At 39.1% G+C, this 22930-nt stretch overlaps 1 pseudogene; it reads right to left on the bottom strand.

The window, feature by feature from the left end:
* Window positions 1–7032: 7032 nt before the first annotated feature.
* Window positions 7033–10342, bottom strand: LOC117720459 (large ribosomal subunit protein P1 pseudogene; annotated as a pseudogene).
* Between the last annotated feature and the right edge of the window lie 12588 nt (window positions 10343–22930).

The raw sequence follows: 22930 nt of genomic DNA on the forward strand, positions 1-22930 counted from the left end.
GTGTCGTGGCTGTGATTAGTCCCATGAGAGAGGAAAGTTGACCTCAGAAAAGCTAAGGGTGACTGGGGGGATGATTGGCTGGGGAGATGGTTTCAGCTGAGAAGTGTCGGATGTGCTGGCATGAAGACCCGAGTTTGGATCCTCAGCATCAATGTCAAAGCTAAACCTAACACAGCAGCACATATCTGTAACCACAGAGCTGGGCAAGTGGAGGCAGGCGGATCTTTGGAGCTTGTGAGCTAGCCAGTTTAGCTAAATTCATCGTATTCATCCTTAAATTCATCCATCATCATCATCATCATCATCATCACCACCACCACTGTCATCATCATCAGTACCACCCCAACCACTCCCCCAAAACAAAACACGAATGTAAAAAGTTGGTGTAGCTAAACTGGTACATTACTGGTTTTGTATGCACCTATCTCCAAAGCCCATACATCTGTATCCTGCTTTGTGTCTCATCTGCCTTTTCAATACAGCCTTCCCCCTCGGTGCCTTGCTACCTGAACAAAATACACATGACCAAGTACACTTCACAAGGCTAAGCAGGAAGCACAGCTGGTTGTCCAAAAATGGTCTGCTTCCTTTGTGCACACTGACTCTGACTTGTCGTGAATGCTTCAAAGTTATCTTAATGTCATTTCAAAGGCAATTGAGGGAGCATCCATGGAGATGGATGGCGTCGGCAGCCTGTTGCTGAATGCGTATTAGATTCTATTCATGGATTTCCTAGCAACCAGAGCCCAGTGACGCACGCAGCCTGCGAGCTTGTGCTGTGCTCATGGGGAGAATTCAATCACTTGGATCTTATTATTAATATTTTTAGAACGCCTCACTAGATAAGCTGTGTTGTTATCTGAGTTACTATCGGCAGCTGGCTCCAGTGGCATCTGAAGTCACGAGGCCTTGCTGGTGCTCAAAAATGCTTTTGTAAGAGATTGCTTCCATTTTAATACTTCTGACAGTTAAAGACTTTTTTGAGAAGGAAGGAAATTAAAAAGAGAAACTTTACTTTAGAAGTGTGTGATCTTGGCAAAGTTCTCTCGTGAGACAAACCGAATATACATGAATTCCAGTATGCAGGGAAGACAGCAGGCTGGATCTTCAGCCTCATGTACAACAAAGGGACATGGTAAAGCCAAGAACATAAATTTAATGTGCCCTCTTCATGAGACATTGCATAAGAGTAGAGTGGAATGTTTTATGTATTAAGGTTCACTAAATACAATCATGAGCTCAAAGGACATCAGTGTTTGTTCTTCATTATTTCAGTAGCTTAACCTACACAGGCTACTTGCTGGTGTTTTTCAAGTTTTAATTTGTATTTATTGGAGAGATGATAACTATACAGGTAGTCTTGTGCAACGATAGGAGTTGTAGTGAAACCTATACACACATTGGAAGACAAGTCCTTCTTGTGGGAGTTGCCGTGCTCTGCAGTCATTATGACAGTCACCATGGTGATTTCTCAAAAAGCTGAAATTAAAACTGCCGAAGGATCCAGCAGTAGGACTTCTGTATACCCAAGGCATTCTAGATCCTGCATTGGCGACATTTGCTCACCCCTATTCATTCTCATTCATGTCAGCTGCCCTGTTCACAACATCAAGGCAATGGAGTCAGTCTAGATGCCCATCAACAGATGAAAGATGAAAATGTGAGGCAAACACACAATGGCGTCTTATTCAGGGGCAAAGACAAAAGAAAAGGAGATTTGAGGGAAACTGGATGGAACTGAAAAATATCATACAAAGAAGGAAACTCAAGCCCACAAAGACAAACACTGAAACTTTGTTTTGGATGGAGCCCTTAGCACCTACTTTTTACATGTGTGTATTCATGTAAGAGTGAATGTGTGTAGGGTCTGGAAAGCTACAGAGGTGCATGAGAAAAAAGGCTTTAAGGGAGGTGCATGGCGGGTAAGAGAACCTGTGGGATGTGGAAGTGGAAAGGGAAATACTGGGGATAGAACGACGTAAGTGGGTATAAAAAGCGGGAAGTTGAGGGAGAAGGGAATAGGGGCAGAGGTGCCAATCCAAACTGTGTATCAAGACAGCATGAGGAAAATGGACTTTATGAGTAAACTTAAAAATTAAAAAATAATAGAAAGAGATGGAAAATGTGCACATCCATACCCATAGCTGACCAAATGGATCTGTCAAAAATTGAGTCATTTAGCTTCCGATTACATGTTTTGTATGGGTGATTTTTTTTTTAAGGCTTTGACACTTTGAAGAGAAATACACTTAAATAAAATATTTCAAATGAGAATATCTTTCAAGTGGTCAGTTTAAGAAGTTGGGCAGTTAATGCGACTCAATCAAATCAATCAATCAATCAATCAATCAATCAATCAATCAGAGTTTTAGAGACAGGGCCTATGGAATGCACCTGATTTCCAATTTATAATACTTCCGCCTCAGCCTTGTTGCCATCCCTATTGTTTACTTTGCTCAGGATGTGCTCTTATTCATTCAAATTCTTCTTTGATAAATTCACATTTGTAGTTAACGCACTGTCATTATTCTCACACATACCCTCTCTTGTCTCTCGCCCTTGTCAGTCCCCCCTGCCTGCAAATTCCTTTCCCACATTCATGTCTCTTTGCTTCTTTTTAGTTTAATGTTTTTGTTTTGTTTTGATTGATTTTTTTTACTCTTGGAGATTTTTCACACAACCCTCCCTTTCCCATTCCAACTCTTCCTATGTCTCCTTGCTTCTTTCCATTTCTTCTCTAGTCATTGTTACACACACATGCCCATGTGCTCCCTCTGCACTGAGTTGATGCGATATGCTCATAGTTACATGTGCTTTGGAATGACTACTTGGTATCAGATACCTGACTTTCTGTAGCCATTATTTGCCTGTAGTTCTTCATCAAAGGATGGGAAAAATTTCCCATCGTTCAAGTTGGCATGCCATCTGATATTCTTATGCAGGTCTAAGTTGCTTTTAAGTGGTACATTATGTTAAAAACTCATCGATAGTGACACATTGCTCTTTGAAAATAATTTTTATTTGGGTTCCTGAGGGATGAGTAAAACTGGCTTTGAGTTCTGCTTTCACTCACCACTCAACATTCTGAGAAATGGAGTGAAACTGAGGCATCGATGTGTGAATCTCTAAAAGGCCTTAGAGTGTCACAGAGAGATAAGAACACGGGAGGGAAGTTGAACCTACCTGTGGCCCGAATGTGAGGAGCTATCAGAATGTGAGCCTTATTATTTGTGTGAACTAGCTTGTGTGATGATCTAGAATGAATGGGAAACAACAAGAACTAGAAACAAACAGTTTTCACTACCTATACATTGTCATCGAATACTTAGGACCAAAACAAACAACAGCCTACAGAGGAAGGGTCTATCATAAAATCTCTATAAAAATCATAAAATTGTTTGTTACAACTCCTTATTTTTCATAGAAGCGGAATATAGCAGTGAACATCAAAGCGTTGGCAATGCAAATCTATCTTCATCTTCATTATCTTCCAAAGGACTTTTATGATGCTTAGAATAAAGCTTTAAGAAATAGAATGACAGGAGCGGAGATGTTGCTCACCCAGAATCCAAATACTTGAGATACTAAGGCAGGAGGGCTGAAAGCTCCAGGCCTATTCAGCCGCACTGTTCCTCAAAATCAAATAGAGAATGCTGGAGTCGTTAGCCCAGGGGTAGAGAGTTTCATTGTGCAAGGCCTTGGGTTCATTCCTAGTACTGAAAAAAGAAAGAAAGAAAGAAAGAAAGAAAGAAAGAAAGAAAGAAAGAAAGAAAGAAAAGAAAGAAAGAAAGAAAGAAAGAAAGAAAGAAAGAAAGAAAAAAGAAAAAAAAGAAAAGAGGAAAAAAGACTGGTATAATTATTCTGGAAAACAGAAAAAGTTGTGCAATATAGCTTACCAGGGCATGATTGTAGACTACTTAAAACAATCAGTTGGGAAAAGAAATTTTAATTTTTCAAAAGTGCCAAGAACCAGTCACTATAAGTTTTGTGTTGACTCTATATATAATCTAATAAAAAATCTTTGCTAGACATTCTGCTAATGTAGCTTTTTTAATTTAACTTTTATTCTCATATGGTATATTCAAACCGAAGTTTCCCCTCCCTTCGCTCCTCTCAGTCTCTCTCCCATCTCCCCTTTTCTTCAAATCAACTCCTCCTCCATTTTCTCAGCAATTTACCATAAGACTGGGCACAGTCCTTCGAATGAAGGCTGGATGAGGCATCATAGCAGGAGAAACAGGGTCCTAATCACAGGCAACAGAGTCAGAAACAGCTCCAACTCCCAGCGATGGGAATCCTTCCAAACACTGAAGTCACACAGCCATGAGGTCTACACAGAAGACTTACTTAGCTCAGACTCATACTAGGCCGGTGTCTATAGCTTCAGTCTCTGTGAGCCCCTATGAAGCCTGCTTAGTTGATTCTGTGGTCCATGATTTTATGGTGTCCTTGACCCCTCTGGCTTCTACAACCCTTGCTCTCCTTCTCTGGGGTTTCCCTGGCTTAGCTTAATGCTTGGCTGTGGGTCTCTGCATCTGCTCTCATCACTTGCTGAGTGAAGGCTCTCTAATAACGATAGGGCTAGGCACCGATCTATGAGTATCCAGAATCTCATTAGGAATGATTTCATTGACTTGGTTTCCCTTTTCTCATTGTCCTCACCTGTCTGTGCCACCACACATAGCAAGCACTTTACCAAATGAACCATCTCCCCACTGCCAAGCTCTTTCTTAAATAAACCACAGAGCAAAGCAAGCTCACTGTGTTAGAACAGAATTCAATATTCTTTAGGATAAGCTCTGGCTTTGATTTACACCTCAGTCATAGTGTGTGTGTAGACTTCTGACTAAGGGGTTAAGGTCCACTGATTGGTACACATAGGAGCTGGATAGCTAACTCACCAAAACTTGCTGGGGCCATTGAGGGTGGAGGTTGATAGGGGCTTGACTTCTACCCTGCAAGCTTCCCTCTGAGGGACTGCCCAGTAGGGTTTTTTTTTTTTTTTTTTTTTTTTTTTTTTTTTTTTTTTTTTGAAGAGTGGCAGATTGAAATTTACTCCTGTGACTTTGCTGCTGGGGTTCCTAAGGTGGGCTATCAGAGCACTTAACCTGCATTTAGCTCTAAGAGTATTGACTATACCCATCATCCTCCCAACTGAATCAATTTCTACAGAACAGAAAGGTCTGGAGTTTTTTTCTTTCTAGTCTGATGTCAATAACTTACTTTCTGTTGTTAAAACTGGGACGGAAGGTTTGTTTATTTAGAAAAATGATCAATTTCTAGTCTTTCAAACCTCTGTACTTTCCCCAAGACTGGTTGATTATTCAGAGATTTCATTTCAATGTTAGTTTAACATTTCATATTAATGTCCACCTGTTGCCAGATGGGAGTGAAATGACAGTGTCCAGTCAAGTATGACTTAGCAGAGCTCAACACAGCCCACGAGGCGGCTGCCTTGGGAAAAACAGGCCTCTGAGTGTTTTCAGCAAAATTAATTATTTTGGAATGAATGTGTCAGTTTCTCTCCAAGTGGCTAAATGTCAATAAGCTGAAAATAATTTGTCCTCCCAGGGATCTTGATATCAGTGCAAATTCATACAAACACAGTTCGGTTTTTCCGGGCTAAAATAAATTACCAAACAGATCAACCTTCTCTGATGATGGGTCTTAAAATCTTGGTAGATGAATTATACAAAATTTAACATTGAATTTGGGCCGTCTCCCTACAGGGATTCTAACAGCTTTTTGTTGATGGTCTGTGTTGGAATAATTAAAATCATCATTCATTACAGATTGTAGGAGGTCTAGGGGGGAGAACACAAGTATTCTTCCTGCTGGCAAAGAAAACTTGACCAGCATTTATAAACTACACCTGACACAAGAAACAGAAGGAAAACAGTGAGATTTAAGCTAGGGTGTTTGAGAACCTTTTCTAAGTTTCAAATAAAAACTGTTAAGGGTTACTCAGAATTTCATGTCATAATATAGTCCACATGAACGTTATTATTCTCTCTTTTTAACACAGTGTTGCTTGGTTTTGATTTTAATAAGTTTTATTCTTTGGACTAAACAGATGCTTCAAAAACTCAGGCCACTTATTGCTCTTTCAGAGGACTCCAGGTTGGTCTCCAGCACCCACATCCAGTGGCTCACAATGCACAATGACTTGTAAAGCCAGGTCTAGGGGAATGGGATTTTCTCTTTTTGATCCCATGAGAACTGCAATCATGTGTACATGCCTATTTATAGACCCTTTCTCTCTCTCTCTCTCTCTCTCTCTCTCTCTCTCTCTCTCTCTCTCTCTCTCTCTCTCTCTCTCTCTCTCTCTCTCTCCCCCACAGAATCAAAAATAAAATAACTCTTTAGAAAATTTTATCCTCAAATTCTTTGAGAATTATGTTGACATACAAACATTGCTTCACCCTGCTTTAGCCTACAAATATCCTGGTTCATGTGTTCACAACATTACTTAAGACAAATACAATGTGGTTTTTGTATTTCAGTAATCTCTTTGATAATCTTTGGAAAATCCCATCACTTTATTAAAAAGGTAAAGCTAGCTCATCACAACATTGTGGCTTTCCTATTTTCATCTTACACAATTTCAAGTATCTCTATGAATCATTATAGCTTACACATGTGTGATTTCAAGGTCTACATAGCATGTGTTTTGTGAATAAACCTGATTTGCTTGGCCTCTCTAGTACCTAGTATTTCCTTAATATGTTCATGAAGTTATAAATCCTGCAAAAGGCTTAGTATTGTGTTTTTCTTTCTTCTCTTTTTTCTCTTTCTTTCTTTTCTTTCTATCTCTTTCTCTCTTTCTTTTTTCTTTCCTTCCTTCTTTCTTTTTCCCTCCTCCTCCTCCTCCTCCTCCTCCTCCTCCTCCTCCTCCTCCTCCTCCTCTTCTTCTTCTTCTTCTTCTTCTTCTTCTTCTTCTTCTTCTTCTTCTTCTTCTTCTTCTTCTTCTTCTTCTTCTTCTTCTTCTTCTTCCATGTTCAGCTATTTATTGGACATGTTAACAAAAGCAGTTTAGTCAAAAGAACTAAAGCCCCTGTCATAATTCGACTCTTTGGATTCCTCCTTCTTTGCTTCCACTTTCTTCTCCTAAGCTGGGGCAGCGCCAGTAGATGGGGATGCAGATGCAGCTCCAGCTGCTGGAGCAGGCCCACCAGCCTCCACACTGCAGACAAGGCTCCCAATGTTGACATTGGCCAGAATCTTTGCAAACAAGCCAGGCTAGAACGGTTCAACATTGACACCAGCTGCTTTAATGATGGCATTGATTTCATCCTCTGTGACCGTCACCTCATCATTGTCTTGCAGGATAAGGACAGAGTAGAAGCAGGAGAGCTCAGAGACAGAGGCTGTGTTGTGGACTGCCCACAAGGGGCTAGTGGCCTGATAAGGGAGGGCCTTACTCCAACTCAGCCTTAGTTTCTTTTCTGAAGAACTTAGCACCTTAGTGGCAACTGAGGAAAGGTTATGTATTTCTTAATAAGTGCCATATAAAGTTTTGTTAAACAAGCTACCTTGATAGGTTTGGTTGTTTAATATTTTTGCATTGCTAGTAGTGTTTCTATATCTTGAACCACCACCTTTAAGATAGGCTAAGTCATTTTCTAATGATATGTCATGAAGTAGAAATATCTGATAAATGACTGATGATTTACTTTTTGCTCTGAATTTTTCTCTAATCTCTAGCTGTTGACACTACCCATGCTCCCTACTTGTTTTTTTTTTTTTTTTAAATACTTTTTAGCAAATTTTCTACCTTGTTAGGCATACTTCTGGACTATGCAGTCAAGTGTAGGACATGAAGTTTCTTCATTAAAATCACTTGTGGATATTTGATAAACTCTCCAAAAATCCGGTTTCTTGAAGATTCCCTCCAAGAGTGTCTTGAGGCAGGATTTGCAAATCCTCATGTTGAGGAAGGTCCCAGGGCAATTTTTAAGCACACAAAGCTTCAGAAAACTTTGCTTATAGTTACCCTAATTTGTTTCTCTTTAGCTGGGAAGAAGGCTTAACATAATTTCTTAGATCTGTAGGTACTATAGGGAACCAGAGGATTATTTTATAGCAGTAAATAAATCTTCAAAATCCCCTTTCTCTCACCTCACACCTGCCACTCAAGCTAATATGTGTGATCACCTCCAATAAGCTAATTTTTGGTTGTGGTTTGACACTCAGTTCTTTAGAGGATGAAGTATTAAAGTCCAAATCTTCATATCTTAGGGATCTACAAAGCACTGCTATAGATGATTTAGTTTTTATATACATTTTTTTTCTCTGACTGTCTAAGCTAATTTTGAAAAACAAAATGGGAAATATGTTCATAAGGTCATCAGTAATAATTGACTGTACAATCATGAAGGAATTAAAAAAAAACAGAGATGATATTCTAGGCAAAGAAGATAAGACAATGGAACTAAACAAAAATAGCATAGTTTTAATATAAAGGGATATAACTCAAATGGAATATAATTCAAAAAGTAAATTAGTCTTAATTTACTCTATCTTTGAAACATCTGTTTCACTTTTATGTTAGTGATGGATGAGTTGAAAAACAGAAAAGGAAATAGCAAGAGTATGTTTGGGCAAGGTGGAGTCAAAAGACCTACCACAAATGAAGGCTCAACAATTAAAAGCGATTACCAGTAGAGTCAGAAAAATAGTTAATGGCATGAGTAGATTTTGATGAACATAGGGATAAAAATCAATACATTATGTCACACGGTTGTAGGTACTGCTAAAAGGTGTATGTTCTCATCTCTGTTTCTAGCATCCTCTCCTAAAAATCCCAGCTTAATATACAAAGCTAAATTGAAATGTAGACAATGGTGAAGGGAGTAAACTGTGTTTTCTGAGCCTGTGAAAGCAGGAGGCTATTCTGTGTAAAATCGACAAGAAACAGGAAATGGGGATGCATCTCAGCTGGTAGAGTTCTTTTTTTAAAAGCATGGATAATATGTTCAGTTACCAGCACAACCCACATAAACCAGGTGTAGTGGTATATACCTGTAATCCTAGCACTTGGAAAACAAAGAGAGGAGGATAAGAAGTTCAAATTACATACCTTAGATACCTGATACTCTATTGAAGAAGAAGGAAGAGGAGGAGTGGAAAAAGAAGGAGAAGAAGAAGAAAAAGAGGAAGAAGAAGGGGAGGGGAAGAAGGGGAAGAAGGGGAAGAAGGGGAAGAAGGGGAAGAAGGGGAAGAAGGGGAAGAAGGGGAAGGAAGAAGGGGAAGAAAGGGAAGAAGGGGAAGAAAGGGAAGGGGAAGAAGGGGAAAAGGGGGAAGAAGGGGAAGGGGAAGAAGGGGAAGGGGAAGAAGGGGAAGGGGAAGGGGAAGAAGGGGAAGGGGAAGAAGGGGAAGGGGAAGGGGAAGAAGGGGAAGAAGGGGAAGAAGGGGAAGGGGAAGGGGAAGAAGGGGAAGGGGAAGGGGAAGAAGGGGAAGGAGAAGGAAGAAGGGGAAGGAGAAGGAAGAAGGGGAAAGGGATTTATTTAGCAAGGATTTATTTAGCAAGGACTCGTGGGGGAGTGTCATTTTGAGACATGATATTTATGCACCAGTACAGAATATGAGATTACTTTGCCTTGCTCTTTGTAAACAGAGACTCATGGGGAAATGGGTGTGAGCCAGCCCTTCAGTAGCTGCATGCAGAGATACTGAGCTGGGTACTTCCCTTCTTCTTTTAATCTTCCTTACAAGCCACTGAGCAAACAACAACAACTGTATTTATGGGTTACATACAGAGTTCTGCAACCCCAATCTCATAGCCTGATCCTAAAAGTTGTTATTGTGCTTCAAATTACCATCAACCCCTGTCTTTATGAGCTACTTCATATCTTCACCTGCACACATTGGTATTAATAATGATTGGAGTGTGTGTGTGTGTGTGTGTGTGTGCATACACTCTTTTTGATGGCTTCATAAACTAACCTGATACCATTAACAATAAATACTTTCTACATGCCATCCATTGCTTTATTTATTTATTCCTAAGCATATTTAGTAAGTAGTTTAACCTGGACAACTTATAATTGAAAGTTAATAAGAAAGGCAGATTTGTTGTGGTAGTTTTTAGGCAAAGTGCTGCTATGTAGCCTTGGCTTTCCTTGAATAGTCCTAGTAACTTCCCTATCTCAGGTTCTGGATTCTTGAGATTACAGGAATGTACTACCATACCTGGCTTTAGAAAAGTTATTTTTTGTAACTAGGCTACAAACATTAATTTTTTTTTAGGGGTCCATGCTATCCATTTTCAACCTGGTTTGCCTGTGGACTGGTCACACAGAATCTATAAAATTGGCTACTTACCTTCCTCGAAGAGATTCATTAATAGTCTGTAGCCTTATGTCAAATAAGCCCTAAGAATGTAGACTACCTAAATGACAGTGATTTAGTCTTATACAAACTTAGAGGTAGAATGTGTCTGAGAAATTATCACAATTACTTTCCAAAGAGATTACTTCTCTGGACAGTGAAATAATAATAATCATAGCTACCATTAGTGTTCTATTTTTAAACCTGCTATCTTCTCTGATAGGATTCTGTTTAAAAAGCTTCTGTGGTAAGCCTCATGATGCCCCATTTTCTTCCATCAATAACTAAGCAAACAGTGGTGGTCCCATTTGTGCCTGGCGCCATGCCAGGTGCCAGGAAAAAAATCAAGAAGGCCATGAGGGTAGTTCAGTAACATGATGGGGCAGGGGGTGCTTACTTAACAGGAAAGAGGTTAGAGTTCACTTCCTAACACTGCAAAGCAACCAGTCAACTAAACAAAAATAAAGCCAAAACAAAACAAAAGATAAAAAGAAATTAGTTTTTTGGTTAAAGAGGGATCATTTCAACATGTAACAAGATGATGGAATGCTAAATGAACTTTGATAGAAAAATAATTAAAGCCAAGTGGTGATATGTCAGTTTCATAGTTCTGAGTCTTTAGCATTTGACATTCTGCCTAGAAATGCATGACTCAAAGAAGGTGAGTGGGCCTAAAGAATCAAGTTGTGAATCCCAGACATTGGGATTGACTTGAGTTGACTCAATGGTTAACCTGGTACACTTCTTATCATGCTATTATTTTAATCTTCCTGCCTGACCAAGTTTATGAGGGAAAAGTAAAGAGAATACTAACATGTCACATGTGACAGTTTTAATGGTTAAGAATGAAAATGACTAGAAAACGCTAGCTCAATCTTAAAGGGTCTCATGTGCAGCCATAATCATCTTTTTAATCACAGGCTGACTATAATTAAGATGTCAAAGTCAAGCTTTTGGTGTATATTATTCTACCTGGGCTGATACAAAAAAAAATACCACAGACTAGGGAGCTCAAATTGAGAAAAATCAATTTTATGGTTTTGGAGGTTAAAACATCTAAGACACTATGTCACTATATTGCTTCCCAGGTCTACTCTGCAAGCACAACTACTCTAGGGCTTAAGATTCGAAAGATAAGGGTTTAGGGACACAATTCAATTAATAGCAATGCAATTGTACTACCAACAATAGGAAAACGAATCATATAATCACACATCAATTATTCTGTTTCAAGCCAGAGCAAATTTCATTATGGTATGCTTATATGTATCTCCATGAAATCTCTGAAAGATTTTGATGATACCTTTGTTTGTTTGTCTGTTTGGCCTTTGTTTTATTTTTTAATTTTTCAAAACAGCATGGAGAAATTGACAAAAATGTAAGGAACCTTGCTTGCCCCATTGAGGCGTGAGTTACAAATTAATAATTTCTTCCCAAAGCCTAGGAATGAAATTAAGAATTAGCATAAGAAGTTAAATACTGAAGTCATGCATAGAAAGCTGCTGTTAACATTTGACAACACTGGTCTCATTTGGGATATGTTCGCAGCTACAGTTGAGATTTTATTACAGTGAGCAGAATAATAAAAATTAATAATCAGAATAAGAGACCAGTAAAGAAGGAAATCAAGTGTCACCAGTGAACAGCTAGCTATCTGGAGATAATAAATAATGACATCGCCATTTGTTACAAAATTCGATATCTTATCTTATTGTTCAAGGCCGGGTAAAAGGAGTCTTAAGTAATAAAAAAAAATAATAGATTAAAAGACATGAAGTTTCAAGTTGCACTCATACAAGTCACTGACTTACTTCTTTGCATTTTTATGCATATCAGCTTTCCCTCCTGCCTATGTTCCTCTCTTCCTCCCCCTCCTCCCTTCCTTCCCATTTCTCTCCTTTATTATTGAGTATGAAGGGTTTCTATGTACTCATAAAGGGTACTAGTGCTTATGGGTAACCACTCAAAGCTAGTAAAAGATTGTTCTCCTACGGTAAATTTGAATATGATTTTGCATGAGGAAGAGCTGCAAGAGTATTCAACATTTTAAATATATTAAGCGTTTCTCCCTTTGGGGCTGACTTTTTGCTTAAGGATTAATGAGCCAGGGGAGTTTGGCTCATGGGCTTATTAAAGGAAGTCTGATGGGTGACTTAGAGAAGTTAGAAACTGACTTCCCTACGCTCAATTATTTTGTGTACTTCCTCAAGTCTTCTGGATTTTCAAGCAATTCAAACAAACATTCATTATATGATCTAAATATTAAAAGTTGAGAAAAGCCAACTAATTCAACCTTATCACATGCTAGTAAAGTTACTGTACAAAATTCATTGAGTTATAGAAGTCGTGACTATGTGGCAGACTGACAGCAAACTGACTAAAATAGATACATGCGTGCTGTCTTCCTCACTCTTGTTTTACATTAATGGAGTGTCTTCTACCATGGCAATGTCAGTCTCTGAATGGTTGTGGATGCTGAAGTCTTGGGATGTGATGATGATGATGATACTGCAAGCTCAAGTCTTTACCAGCCCCACCCAAAGGATTCCATTTTGTATTGTCTTCATTATGGTATAGATGTGAAATGTCACCCATGGGCTCATGTCTGGTAGCAGCTGGAAAGACCTTTAGGAAACAGGGCTTTACCAGAGGAGGGGAACCTACCTTCTTCACTATATAGCTGCTTGAGTGCTATCTGCTGCCTGTTCTGCAGAGATGTGAACAAGCCATTCCTTGTTCCTCCTGCCAGGGAGTCGCGCACTACCACTCACTGTGCTAAACTCTATAAACTATGAACTGGAAGAAGTAATTTCCTCCTTGAGTAGCTTCCTATCATGTGTTTACTGACAGGTGATTTAGCGTATTGGGGCAGGGAAAGAGAGTGAGAAACAATTAGAGGAAATCTCAATCTTTTATTTCTTTGGAGAAACTTCTCAGGGAAAGGAGGGAGGGAGCAACTCTTTCTTATTAGTATACATTTTTTAGTAAATGCCTCTGAAATGCATACTGAATTACTAAAGCAGATTATATCAAATTATCAAAATATAAAAAGAAGCCACATTTCTTTGCCCCCAGAAACACAAAGGAACATGTCCCAAATGTATACTAAAAAAAGCACTCTCACAGTGGTAGAATTATTTAGAGTTAAGAGTGGCTAAATTGAATTTCAAATTAAATGGACTTACAGATAATTGTTCAAAATGGGATTTCAGGTCTGAGATAGCTGATGGTATGGCATGTTTATAAGGTTTAAGTTTGGCCTTGACATGTTGACAATTTATTTTTTCTTTTAAGTAATTCAAGCATCAAACACATTTCATGTAAATGCATGTTCATCTCATTTAGGTTCTGACAGTTCTTGGGGACATTTTGGTCAGATTGTACAACTCAGTTGGATGGGTTGGATCTTCAGTGTCTTCCAAGGCCAGTACACTAACGGTCCTCTGAAGATGCCACTGTTAGGGTTTAGTGAAAACTTTAGATGGAGGCCAGTGAAAGCTAGGTCCTTGAGGCCATGCCATTGAAGGAGATATTGGCACTCCAGTCAATCCCTTCCCGGTCCCCATTGCTTTGCTACCTGGTAACCATGAGGTGAGTGGCTTTATTTCACCATGCATTTGAACCACTGTGTCCTGCCTTGCTACAGACCCCAAATCAGAGGCCGGCCAGCCATGTGCTGACACCTCTGAAATTGTGAGCCCAAACAAGCTTTCTTTCTTTATGTGGGTTTATTTGGTTATGTCATGACAGCAATACAATCTGACAACTATACCTAGTATTTTAAACTTCAAGGTTAAGCATTTCCTGAGTTTGAGAGCTTGTTTTGAGGCTCTAGAAGAGGTGAACAGTTTACTCCTGTACCCTTGAGCAGAGTGCAGTCATCTTTGACCCAATGTGCAGCTTTAGAATGGGTGTCCATGGAGTGGAAATGGGAGACAGGGACACCTACACAGCTGGCCATATCAGGCCAATCAACCCAGCTGATCAACGGGGTGGAATGTCTCAGCAAGATTAACCCCACACCCCAAGATAAGTTTACATCTCCTGGAACTTTCTGGAAGAAGAGAGGCTTGAATAAATGGAGCTTAGTGCAAGCAGAAGCTCTGATAGAGTTTGTTTTCCCCTTACTGCCTTTTTACATCAAATTTCTGATTGAAAAATGCAGCATGCAGAAGAATTTTGCTTTAAGCAGATTCTCTTGCTGTTGATAGTCTCACGAGAATGAGTCAGTTGGTTTCTGTGAACAGTTGGCTTGTTTGTATCTCTGGTTTCTGAATATTTTATAGCGGATGTCTGTTTCCCTGAGCATTCTGTCTGCTACAAAGATGATAGCCTAAATCCATAGTTCACTTATTCCAAGTTTACCAGGCTTAACAGAGAGGATTTTATGTACACTAACAGCACTCCCGACTCTACCTTTATTTCTTTTACTTTATCAAATTCGAATCACTTACAGGGCATGTATTTTATATTATTGGATTGTATCTTTTTCCAGTTTTTTAAAGCATTTTTTCTTGGGACCAAGAGAAACATAAGTCAATAAAAAGTATTCATAATACTGTTAGCATGGTCAAAGAAAGGCTAAGAAATGACAAATATCACCATTTGAAACTCAGGTGCTGTGAGGTAATTGTAATGTAAGTTACTTTAAGCTTCAGTTTAGAAACAATGTCCTATGATACTTTATTTCATCATTTCTCAAAAATCCCGATTACCCAAGGTTGGGAGAACTGTTTTTTTGTTTGTTTGTTTGTTTGGTTTTTTTTTGTTGTTGTTGTTGTGTTTTTTTTTTAACTTTTGTACAATAGAGTAGGAACACAGTCCTCTTTACATCATGCCTAAGGATTGATGAATTTTTCTTGTTTGCAATCACTGGATTTGAAGATTAAGAGCCAATCCTGGTGCTAATGACTAATACTCTGCACAGTCCATCCACACATACTAGTTTTTATGCTATTAAATACTTTGATTAGAAGTAGTTGAAACAGAAATCTTGCTCTGATTTATTACATCCTAACAGTGGCTTCCTATGATTTTGAACACCTTCACTGGTCCATCAGCTAGAAGAGTAATGCTTAACCTTTAGATAGCCTGTGGTATCCTGCATCATTCTGAGTGGTTGAGATCTTCCACATACTACTTTTAGCTATTTGAACATCATCCCTGGGCTGGCCTGCTCATGCAATTCAAGGAAATAGTCATGCAAAACTAACTGCTAAATTGGAATGCCTGAATGACAAAATCAAAACCCCAGGCTCCTCCTACTCTAAGAGGGATTGTGGGGGCACTCAATGACTTTGAATAAAGCTTTCAACCAATCATCCAAGCAATAAGCAGGTTGAGTTTTACTCTGTCTCAATAAGCTCAGTCGTGGAACAGTGACAGAGAACTGCCATCCCTCCTTAGCAGAGTGGGGATTTGTCTGTGACAGGGAAATTGCCAACACAGACAAAAAATATACGTGAAGGATTCAGGGGGTAGAGAAAGCACAGCTGGTGTCTAATTAAGAGGAATTATTGGCAGCAGCGGAGTCTGACTATGACTAAAGGCTGGGAAAGAGTCACATGAGCGAAAATAAGAATTCAGTTCTGCCCTGCAGGGTCAGAGTTGCCAGTGCCATGGGGTAGTCTTTGTACAGGACAACACCTAGTAGGAACATAACATTGTCATATTTCAGTCTACCTGAAATAACCTGTCACTTATTAAATGTGGAAAGTTTGGAGTGTCTCTTATTTCTGACCCTCAGCTCAGCACTACCATGAGAACAAAACACTATGATCTATACTAGATTTTTTTATTAGTAATAAGCTTGTATTTGTAATTGTCTTTACCATATCTCTGTTAAATTAATGATCAGTTTTGACTGGCATCTTGGTATGACATCAGTGTTGGATTTATGGACATGTGGTTGTCCATAGAATACTGAATCCTTTTGATTTCTCATCTAAGATTTTGCTAAAAACTTTTAGGAAAACCCAGCAAAGAAAATTGAGCTCAATGGATGAACACAAGATTCTGTTTTTGCTCAAACGAATGCAACTCACCATCCGTGTTCTCAGAATTGTGGGGAGGGTGAATTCAGTGCTTTTGTTTTGCTGTTCCCCGTGTTAAACAGACATCTCAGCTGCTTGACTACAGGCCTCTACACACTTGCATTCAGGGTTATCTGAGCAAGCTTATTGGAAAGTAAAATTTGATAGTAGCTGTTTAAGAACAAGTCACAGACAGGAAAGCACCCTGGGCTCTTGAGATGACTCAGTGGGCAAAAGTACTTTCTTGAATCTGATAACCTGAGTTCAATCCCATGAACCATGGTAGATGGAGAAACCAGTTCCAGAGAGTTGCCCTCTGATCTCCATATGGTTGCTTGGAACTCATGCATGCTCCCCACTCCAACATAGACACTAACTTTTTTTTTTTTTAATGTGAAGAGCCCTTATATGCCATGGCAATCGCAGAGATACAACAGAATCTGTTCTCTGAAGAACACAAACAAGCTAGGAGGCCTCTTCATCACAGAGTGCATTAGGAAACAGCTGTTCAGCTTCAGATTCAAATATGGATTTTGGGGATGGATCTTGTCCTGTTTGCACTTGTAAATGTTGCTTGGGCAGAAAAGCAGGGTGAAATATTACAGAAATCTTTTCTTAGGCTCCCGAGTCAGAGTAAACTTTGAGCTCGTGTACTGTTTGGTTGTCTTTCTCTTCTCTAGTACTTTCTGGCAGAATGTGAAGAGGAACACATCCCAAGAGGCTTTGAAGGAGCAGAAATGTTGCTTATAGTTGAATACAAATGTTCTCAAGAGGCACTAGAGCTGTTTCTGGGGAGTGTTGCACTAGGGGACATTAAGGGAATGGGAGAAAAGGAGCTGGGGAATGGAGAGGAAGATCCTATTCCTTTCCTTGTGCTGACACATTTCTTGAGCAGGACTTTGCTGTATTTGGGAATTTTAACTATTACAATCTTCTTTTCTCAAAGAAAAGGTCAACTTGGTGATGCCATAGAATTTGTAAAAAGTTCCAGTTTGGAGACCCTGGGATTCCATTCTTACTTTGTTGTTGCATTACAAACTTGCCAAGAAACTGAATTACCCTTAGACATTCCCAGGTTCACACAATGGAATACTTATCATGATAACCCCAGTGAAGCGAGAGATTATAATATTGGAAGAACTGTTTTTTGAAGAGTCTAGCTTCCTTTCCAGACTTTTGTATTGCCAGGAAGTCAGCGCACCTTCCCTAGAGCACTCGAGTATAATGCAGCAAGAGACAAAACAATTGGTTCTTCAGCTTTGCATTATTAGATTCTTAAGACAGCGCCTTGCCTTTCACAGTGCCTTTGGTGTATCTGACGGGAAGCTGCTCCTTAGTCAATGATCACTTGCGTCATTTTCCCTGACATCTTAGAGATCAATATTTGGGTAATCAATTTGATCCTGCAGGCAATCTAATTGGTCTCTGTTTGCTTTTGGCCTATCAGACTAACCTTGTCATCTGCTATGCCCCTGGATACATCCTTTCTTTTCCTTTCAATTTATTTCTAACTGTGGGTAGAAGCATTAAATATTAGCATTTTGAGAATATGCAATTGATTTTTCTCAACAATCTCTCATTAAGCATCTGGCTGCTAGAAGTTCCTTTCTTGTGGCAAAGGAAGTTCTGCTCTGTTGTGTTGTCTCATTATGTGCTTGACTGTAAAACCTTGGTACTTGGGATAACTCTAGTTGTGCTGCAGGTGACAGCCCTCCACATACTGAAGGCAACGGTATTTGCCTCCAAATTCCCTCATTTTTTACCTGGCTCAAGATAATTGGAATGAGCTTTCTGCTTTAGTGTTCCTCATTGCTACATCTTCCTTTTGGGTCAGCAATTCCACATGTTTTTTCTTGCATGCTCTCATTTTTAATTCTATATCAAGGTATGATCAGAAAACATGAATACTATAGGTATTTCACGGGATTATTGAATGTAGGACATTGGTTATACAGAAACTGGAGGAAGGAAGGAAGGAAGGAAGGAAGGAAGGAAGGAAGGAAGGAAGGAAGAAGCAAATATTGAGACAACACATAACAAATGACCATAGAGGGCCATCACAATGCAGGACTGGGGATACAAGTCTTGGAGGGCAGAGTTTTGCAGATTGCTGAGAAGTGTTGAATTGGCTTCATGTTGGTCCCTCAGAATACATCTCTGTGAGGCTGGAATTCAGATGACTGGGAGGGGATCCTCCTCCTGAGATATCTTGGAGGAAGGCCTCTACTGGGCTGGGGATTAGATTCTAGAGTTCCTTGACCAGTGATCTGATCCCCAGGGAAGAAGGGTCATCATACTTTTAAGAATGGGACCCCCCCCCCAAGTCAGAGGGATGCCCAATAGGAGTTAGTAATGACGGTAACTTCTCTTCTCTTTTCTTCACTCTCCAATGCCTCCTATTGGTAAAACCAAACAGGATTCAGCTGGTAAAACAACAATACATTTTGCAGACTCCCACCTTCTGAAAACTAAGTAAAGAGGAATGAGTTTGGGATAAAGAGAAAATAACATCAGGTGTTCAAATGCTTGTTTCTAAGCCTTTTTAAAGAAACTCACATAGAAATAGATAATTTTAATTATGTTTTAAACAAAAGCTTGAAATTTCTTCATATGTCAGTGTTTGCTTTTTGGTTCATATGTAGCTGCATAGGAAAGGTTACTTCAGAGATTTTTAATTCCATATCCCTACCCACTTTGGGGTATTGGAAGTTAAATCCAGGACCTGAATAATATATTATTTATTATATATATAGGAGCAGGAAGTTGAATAATATATATATATATATATATATATATATATATATATATATATATATATAATTTTTTCTGTGTGTGTGTGTGTATGTCCAGAGAAGCTTTGAACTTATGATCCTCCTGCCTCAGATTTCCAAATACCTGAAATTACAGTATTATACTACTAGCTCCCCCTTATTTTTAAAAATATTAATTTTAGTTTTACTTTCTACAAAGCAATTTTTTTCTAACTTGCAATATACGCATTCCATTCAAGCCATCTTTATGACTCAAATATATTACTTATCATCCCTAATCTTCTGCAATACAGATTATCAGAACACAACTCATCTACTAAAACTCACCTATATCATGTAATTGTATGTGTATGTATTACATATATGTAATATATATATTATATGTAATACAAACTCTAGCAAAGTTAAAACTTGAGTAAATTAACAACAAAGACTCATTAAAATTTTCATTGTTGGAGTAGAAAGGAGAAAATATAGTTGTTTGATGTGTTGCTTTCTTCCTGTAAGAAAAGTTATAAGCAATTTCATTAATAGCCTTGATTTTCTCCTTCATGGTAGAAGAGAGCTTCCACTACAAACACACTAGCTGTTATGGGAGGGAAGAAAGCATTTCTACTCTTGCAATTTTTTTTTCTAGAGTATTCTGAATTGAGGATCATTGAGCCAGATGAAAGATGAAGAAAACAACTTCCTTATCTTTAAAATGCTTTCCTAACTGTGGCTACAAAATAAAGTACATTGATCTGGGTGTTTGTGTGTCCTGTCTATAGCCCCAACTTTGACATTAAAGTCCATTTGCAAGTAACTCTTTGAGCCTGAGGCTTTTGCTACCAGGGCAGAGACAATGATCTTAAGGTTTGCAGAACAAATCACCATAAGATGTTCCCTTGTAGAAATGGGAGTTTGAAATAGCAAGGGGGGCTATGGTGGATTTTGATTGTTTGAATCCTCTCTCTGTGGACAATGGGTAAGATGTAATTGGGTTTTGGAGCCTTTGTATTCAATAAAACCCAATAAAACCATTCAACTTCCATTTTCATTATCAAATAACTAAGTTAGTTAGAAAAACAGAAACTAATTGAAAAAACAAATCAAGAAAGACATTGGATCATTATAGATTCAGACCTTGGTTCAAATTCCAGTGTTGTCTCAAAGGCAGTAGTCTTTGATGTGCCCTCTCTGAGCTACAAATTGTAGAAAAAAAAATACGTTGATAAATGGAGGTAACTGGTGTGATCCTTCATACCCATAATATTAACAAAATGGTTAAGTAGTAGCAACACTTGAGAGCTTTCTTTGTGCCTCTCTGGTATACTGGCACTGAATACAGTCAACATTCTCATGGTCTACTCGATCTTACACTGGCATTTGAACAACTCACTCGGTAGTCCACAGAAGACATAGTTATAGCCATACTTACCATAGTCTAGATTTCTGTGTGCATATGTGTGTCTGCTTGCATATACATTTGCAGTGGAGAGCACAGGTGATTTTTCCTCCCTCTGTTGTCTTTCACCAAGTAGTATTTAGGGATGCTTTGATGAAACAGGGATTTATTTCCTGGCAAAATGACTTTAATTCCAAATTCCCCTCAAAGTCAAGCTTAATGTCCACATGTTGGGACAAGAAAGAAATGATTGACATTGTTATTGAAGGGACGGCTGAAGCTGTAACGTAACTTACATGGGGTTTAGGAGCATGAAGTTGGTTCTCCTGTTTCCAAACCACATTTCCACAGAGCACAAAATAACACGTTGAATGCCATTCACTAATGCAGCTTCATTATGAGTCTACTTAGATAGATAAAGCAGTATTTATTTCAATTTTTAGTGAACATTGGCCAAGAAAAGTTTAAATGTTTTATTCAAAGAAACTAGTGAGTTCAGGCATCACTAAGGATGGGTAGTTAATGTGTGGTTTTAAACTTTGAATTAGATCTTGTGGTTTAGCTTACTGGAGGGACTTGTCTGTCTCCCTCCCCAATTCTCTTCCTTGGAGTTCCAGGACCATGGCCATTTGTCTTACTCAATAGATTGTGTCATCCAGCTCACGTCTTCTCAGTGAACTTCCCACGGGAGTCCCAGGAGAGACAGACCCAGGCTCCTAAGTCAAAGTCGACTGGGAAAATAGAAGCATTGTTTTCCAGTTTTTCTCACCAGTGGGGGTGTCTGTCCTTTCTTTACCTGCAAGTATTCTGGAGCCCCCCCATCAGCTCAGCAATGCAAGCTTGACAGGACCTGTCTTCCTAGACTGTTAATTTCACAGCCGGATGAGTAGAAAGGTAATTTATATGGGTCACTCAGATTTAAAACGCTGTCGTGTCTCCTGACTAGGTGGAATGAGAGGATTTAAAAGAATTATTAGTGTGGTCCGGAGCGGCAGTCTGTGGGCTCTTCGACACAGTCCCGTACCTTTTCCATTTGGTAAATGCCCACGTGGCTGCCCCATGTTGACTGTGGATTACAACCGAGATGAGAAGCAAGCCGCTGGGGGAAGATTTTGTTTTCATTTATTTTTAATTAATTGCAAACTTCCTCTTTCATTTGGCTGGCCACGGTCTGCAGATCCCAGGGACACGGGAGCTCTGCCAGCATGGGGAGGCACTGTGCAGAACTGTGAGAGGCAGCTCATCTGCCCGCTCTCTGTCCTCAGGCGACATTGAATCTCTTCTTCTTGCTTGGAACCCGCCTTCCAAAGTGGTTCACGGTCCTTCTGCCTTCTGCCCTAACTCTAGTGCAGGGTTATATATATACCCTTATATATATACCCTTAAGGATTTGCTAACACTCTGTGAATAAGCAGTCTCCTATTGAACAGAAGCTCCTATTGAATAGAAGCTGCTGAACATTAGAAAAGCCGACAGACAATCAGACAGACAGACAAACAGACAGAGGCCTTGGGAAACAATCATATCTCTCTCTCTTCTGAGTGTGATTAAACTGAGGTACATCCACCTATAGTCTTGAAGAAATGTGTGATGTTGGGACCTGGATTCCCTACTTCTACAATCCTCAGCTTTTGCATCTGTTATCCGGCTACAGTGTAGGGTAAACAAAGCCCCTTGCACCTGTGCCCTCTATAAAACCATTATTAGTAGAATAGCCCAAGAGGATGGATGTTTATTTATCTAATATTTAGTCCACAGGCCTAAAATCTAAGTTAAAGAAAACAACAACAACAACAAAACAAAACTTAACTTCCTTGTTCCACCAAAATGACAAGCTGGCATAATGGAAATATTCTCTCTTTATAACTACTTAGAGAACAGAAAAATGTATTAGTAACAATGATGAAGTCATTGGATATTAGAACCTAAAGGAAGAAATATTTTTTCTTGCATTTAAACCGAAGAGAGATTTGGAATAATGAATAGTGAAGAAGAGAGGTGAACTCAGTCACAGGCAAACTCCATTGGTCCACGGAGGGGTGGCAAAGAGGGTGTTCTAGGTCTAAGCAGGCAAAGGGAGTCAATTGAGACTGCTCTCTGACCACCTGGGAAGCCTCAGTAGGTACTGAGTCTAGATATTAATAGGCAATTAGTGGAAATAAAGTAGGAAGAAGAGAATGTGAAGAAATGAGTAAAGTTTGATCAAATCAGGAAAAAGAAAGCAGTAAATGTCAGTAAAACCTAACAGTGGCCCTTTAAGAAGACACAGTAAGATTTTTAGAGAGACTCTTGAAAATAGAGAAAGGACATAGGTAAATTATGTTAGAAATCAAAGATCACAATCAACAATGGTATGTGTGTGTATGTGCGTGTGTGTCTGTTTGCTTGTGCATGTGTGTGAGTATGTGTGT

Source organism: Arvicanthis niloticus, chromosome 15 (assembly GCF_011762505.2).
Source record: "Arvicanthis niloticus isolate mArvNil1 chromosome 15, mArvNil1.pat.X, whole genome shotgun sequence".
In the NCBI taxonomy this organism is placed as follows: domain Eukaryota; kingdom Metazoa; phylum Chordata; class Mammalia; order Rodentia; family Muridae; genus Arvicanthis; species Arvicanthis niloticus.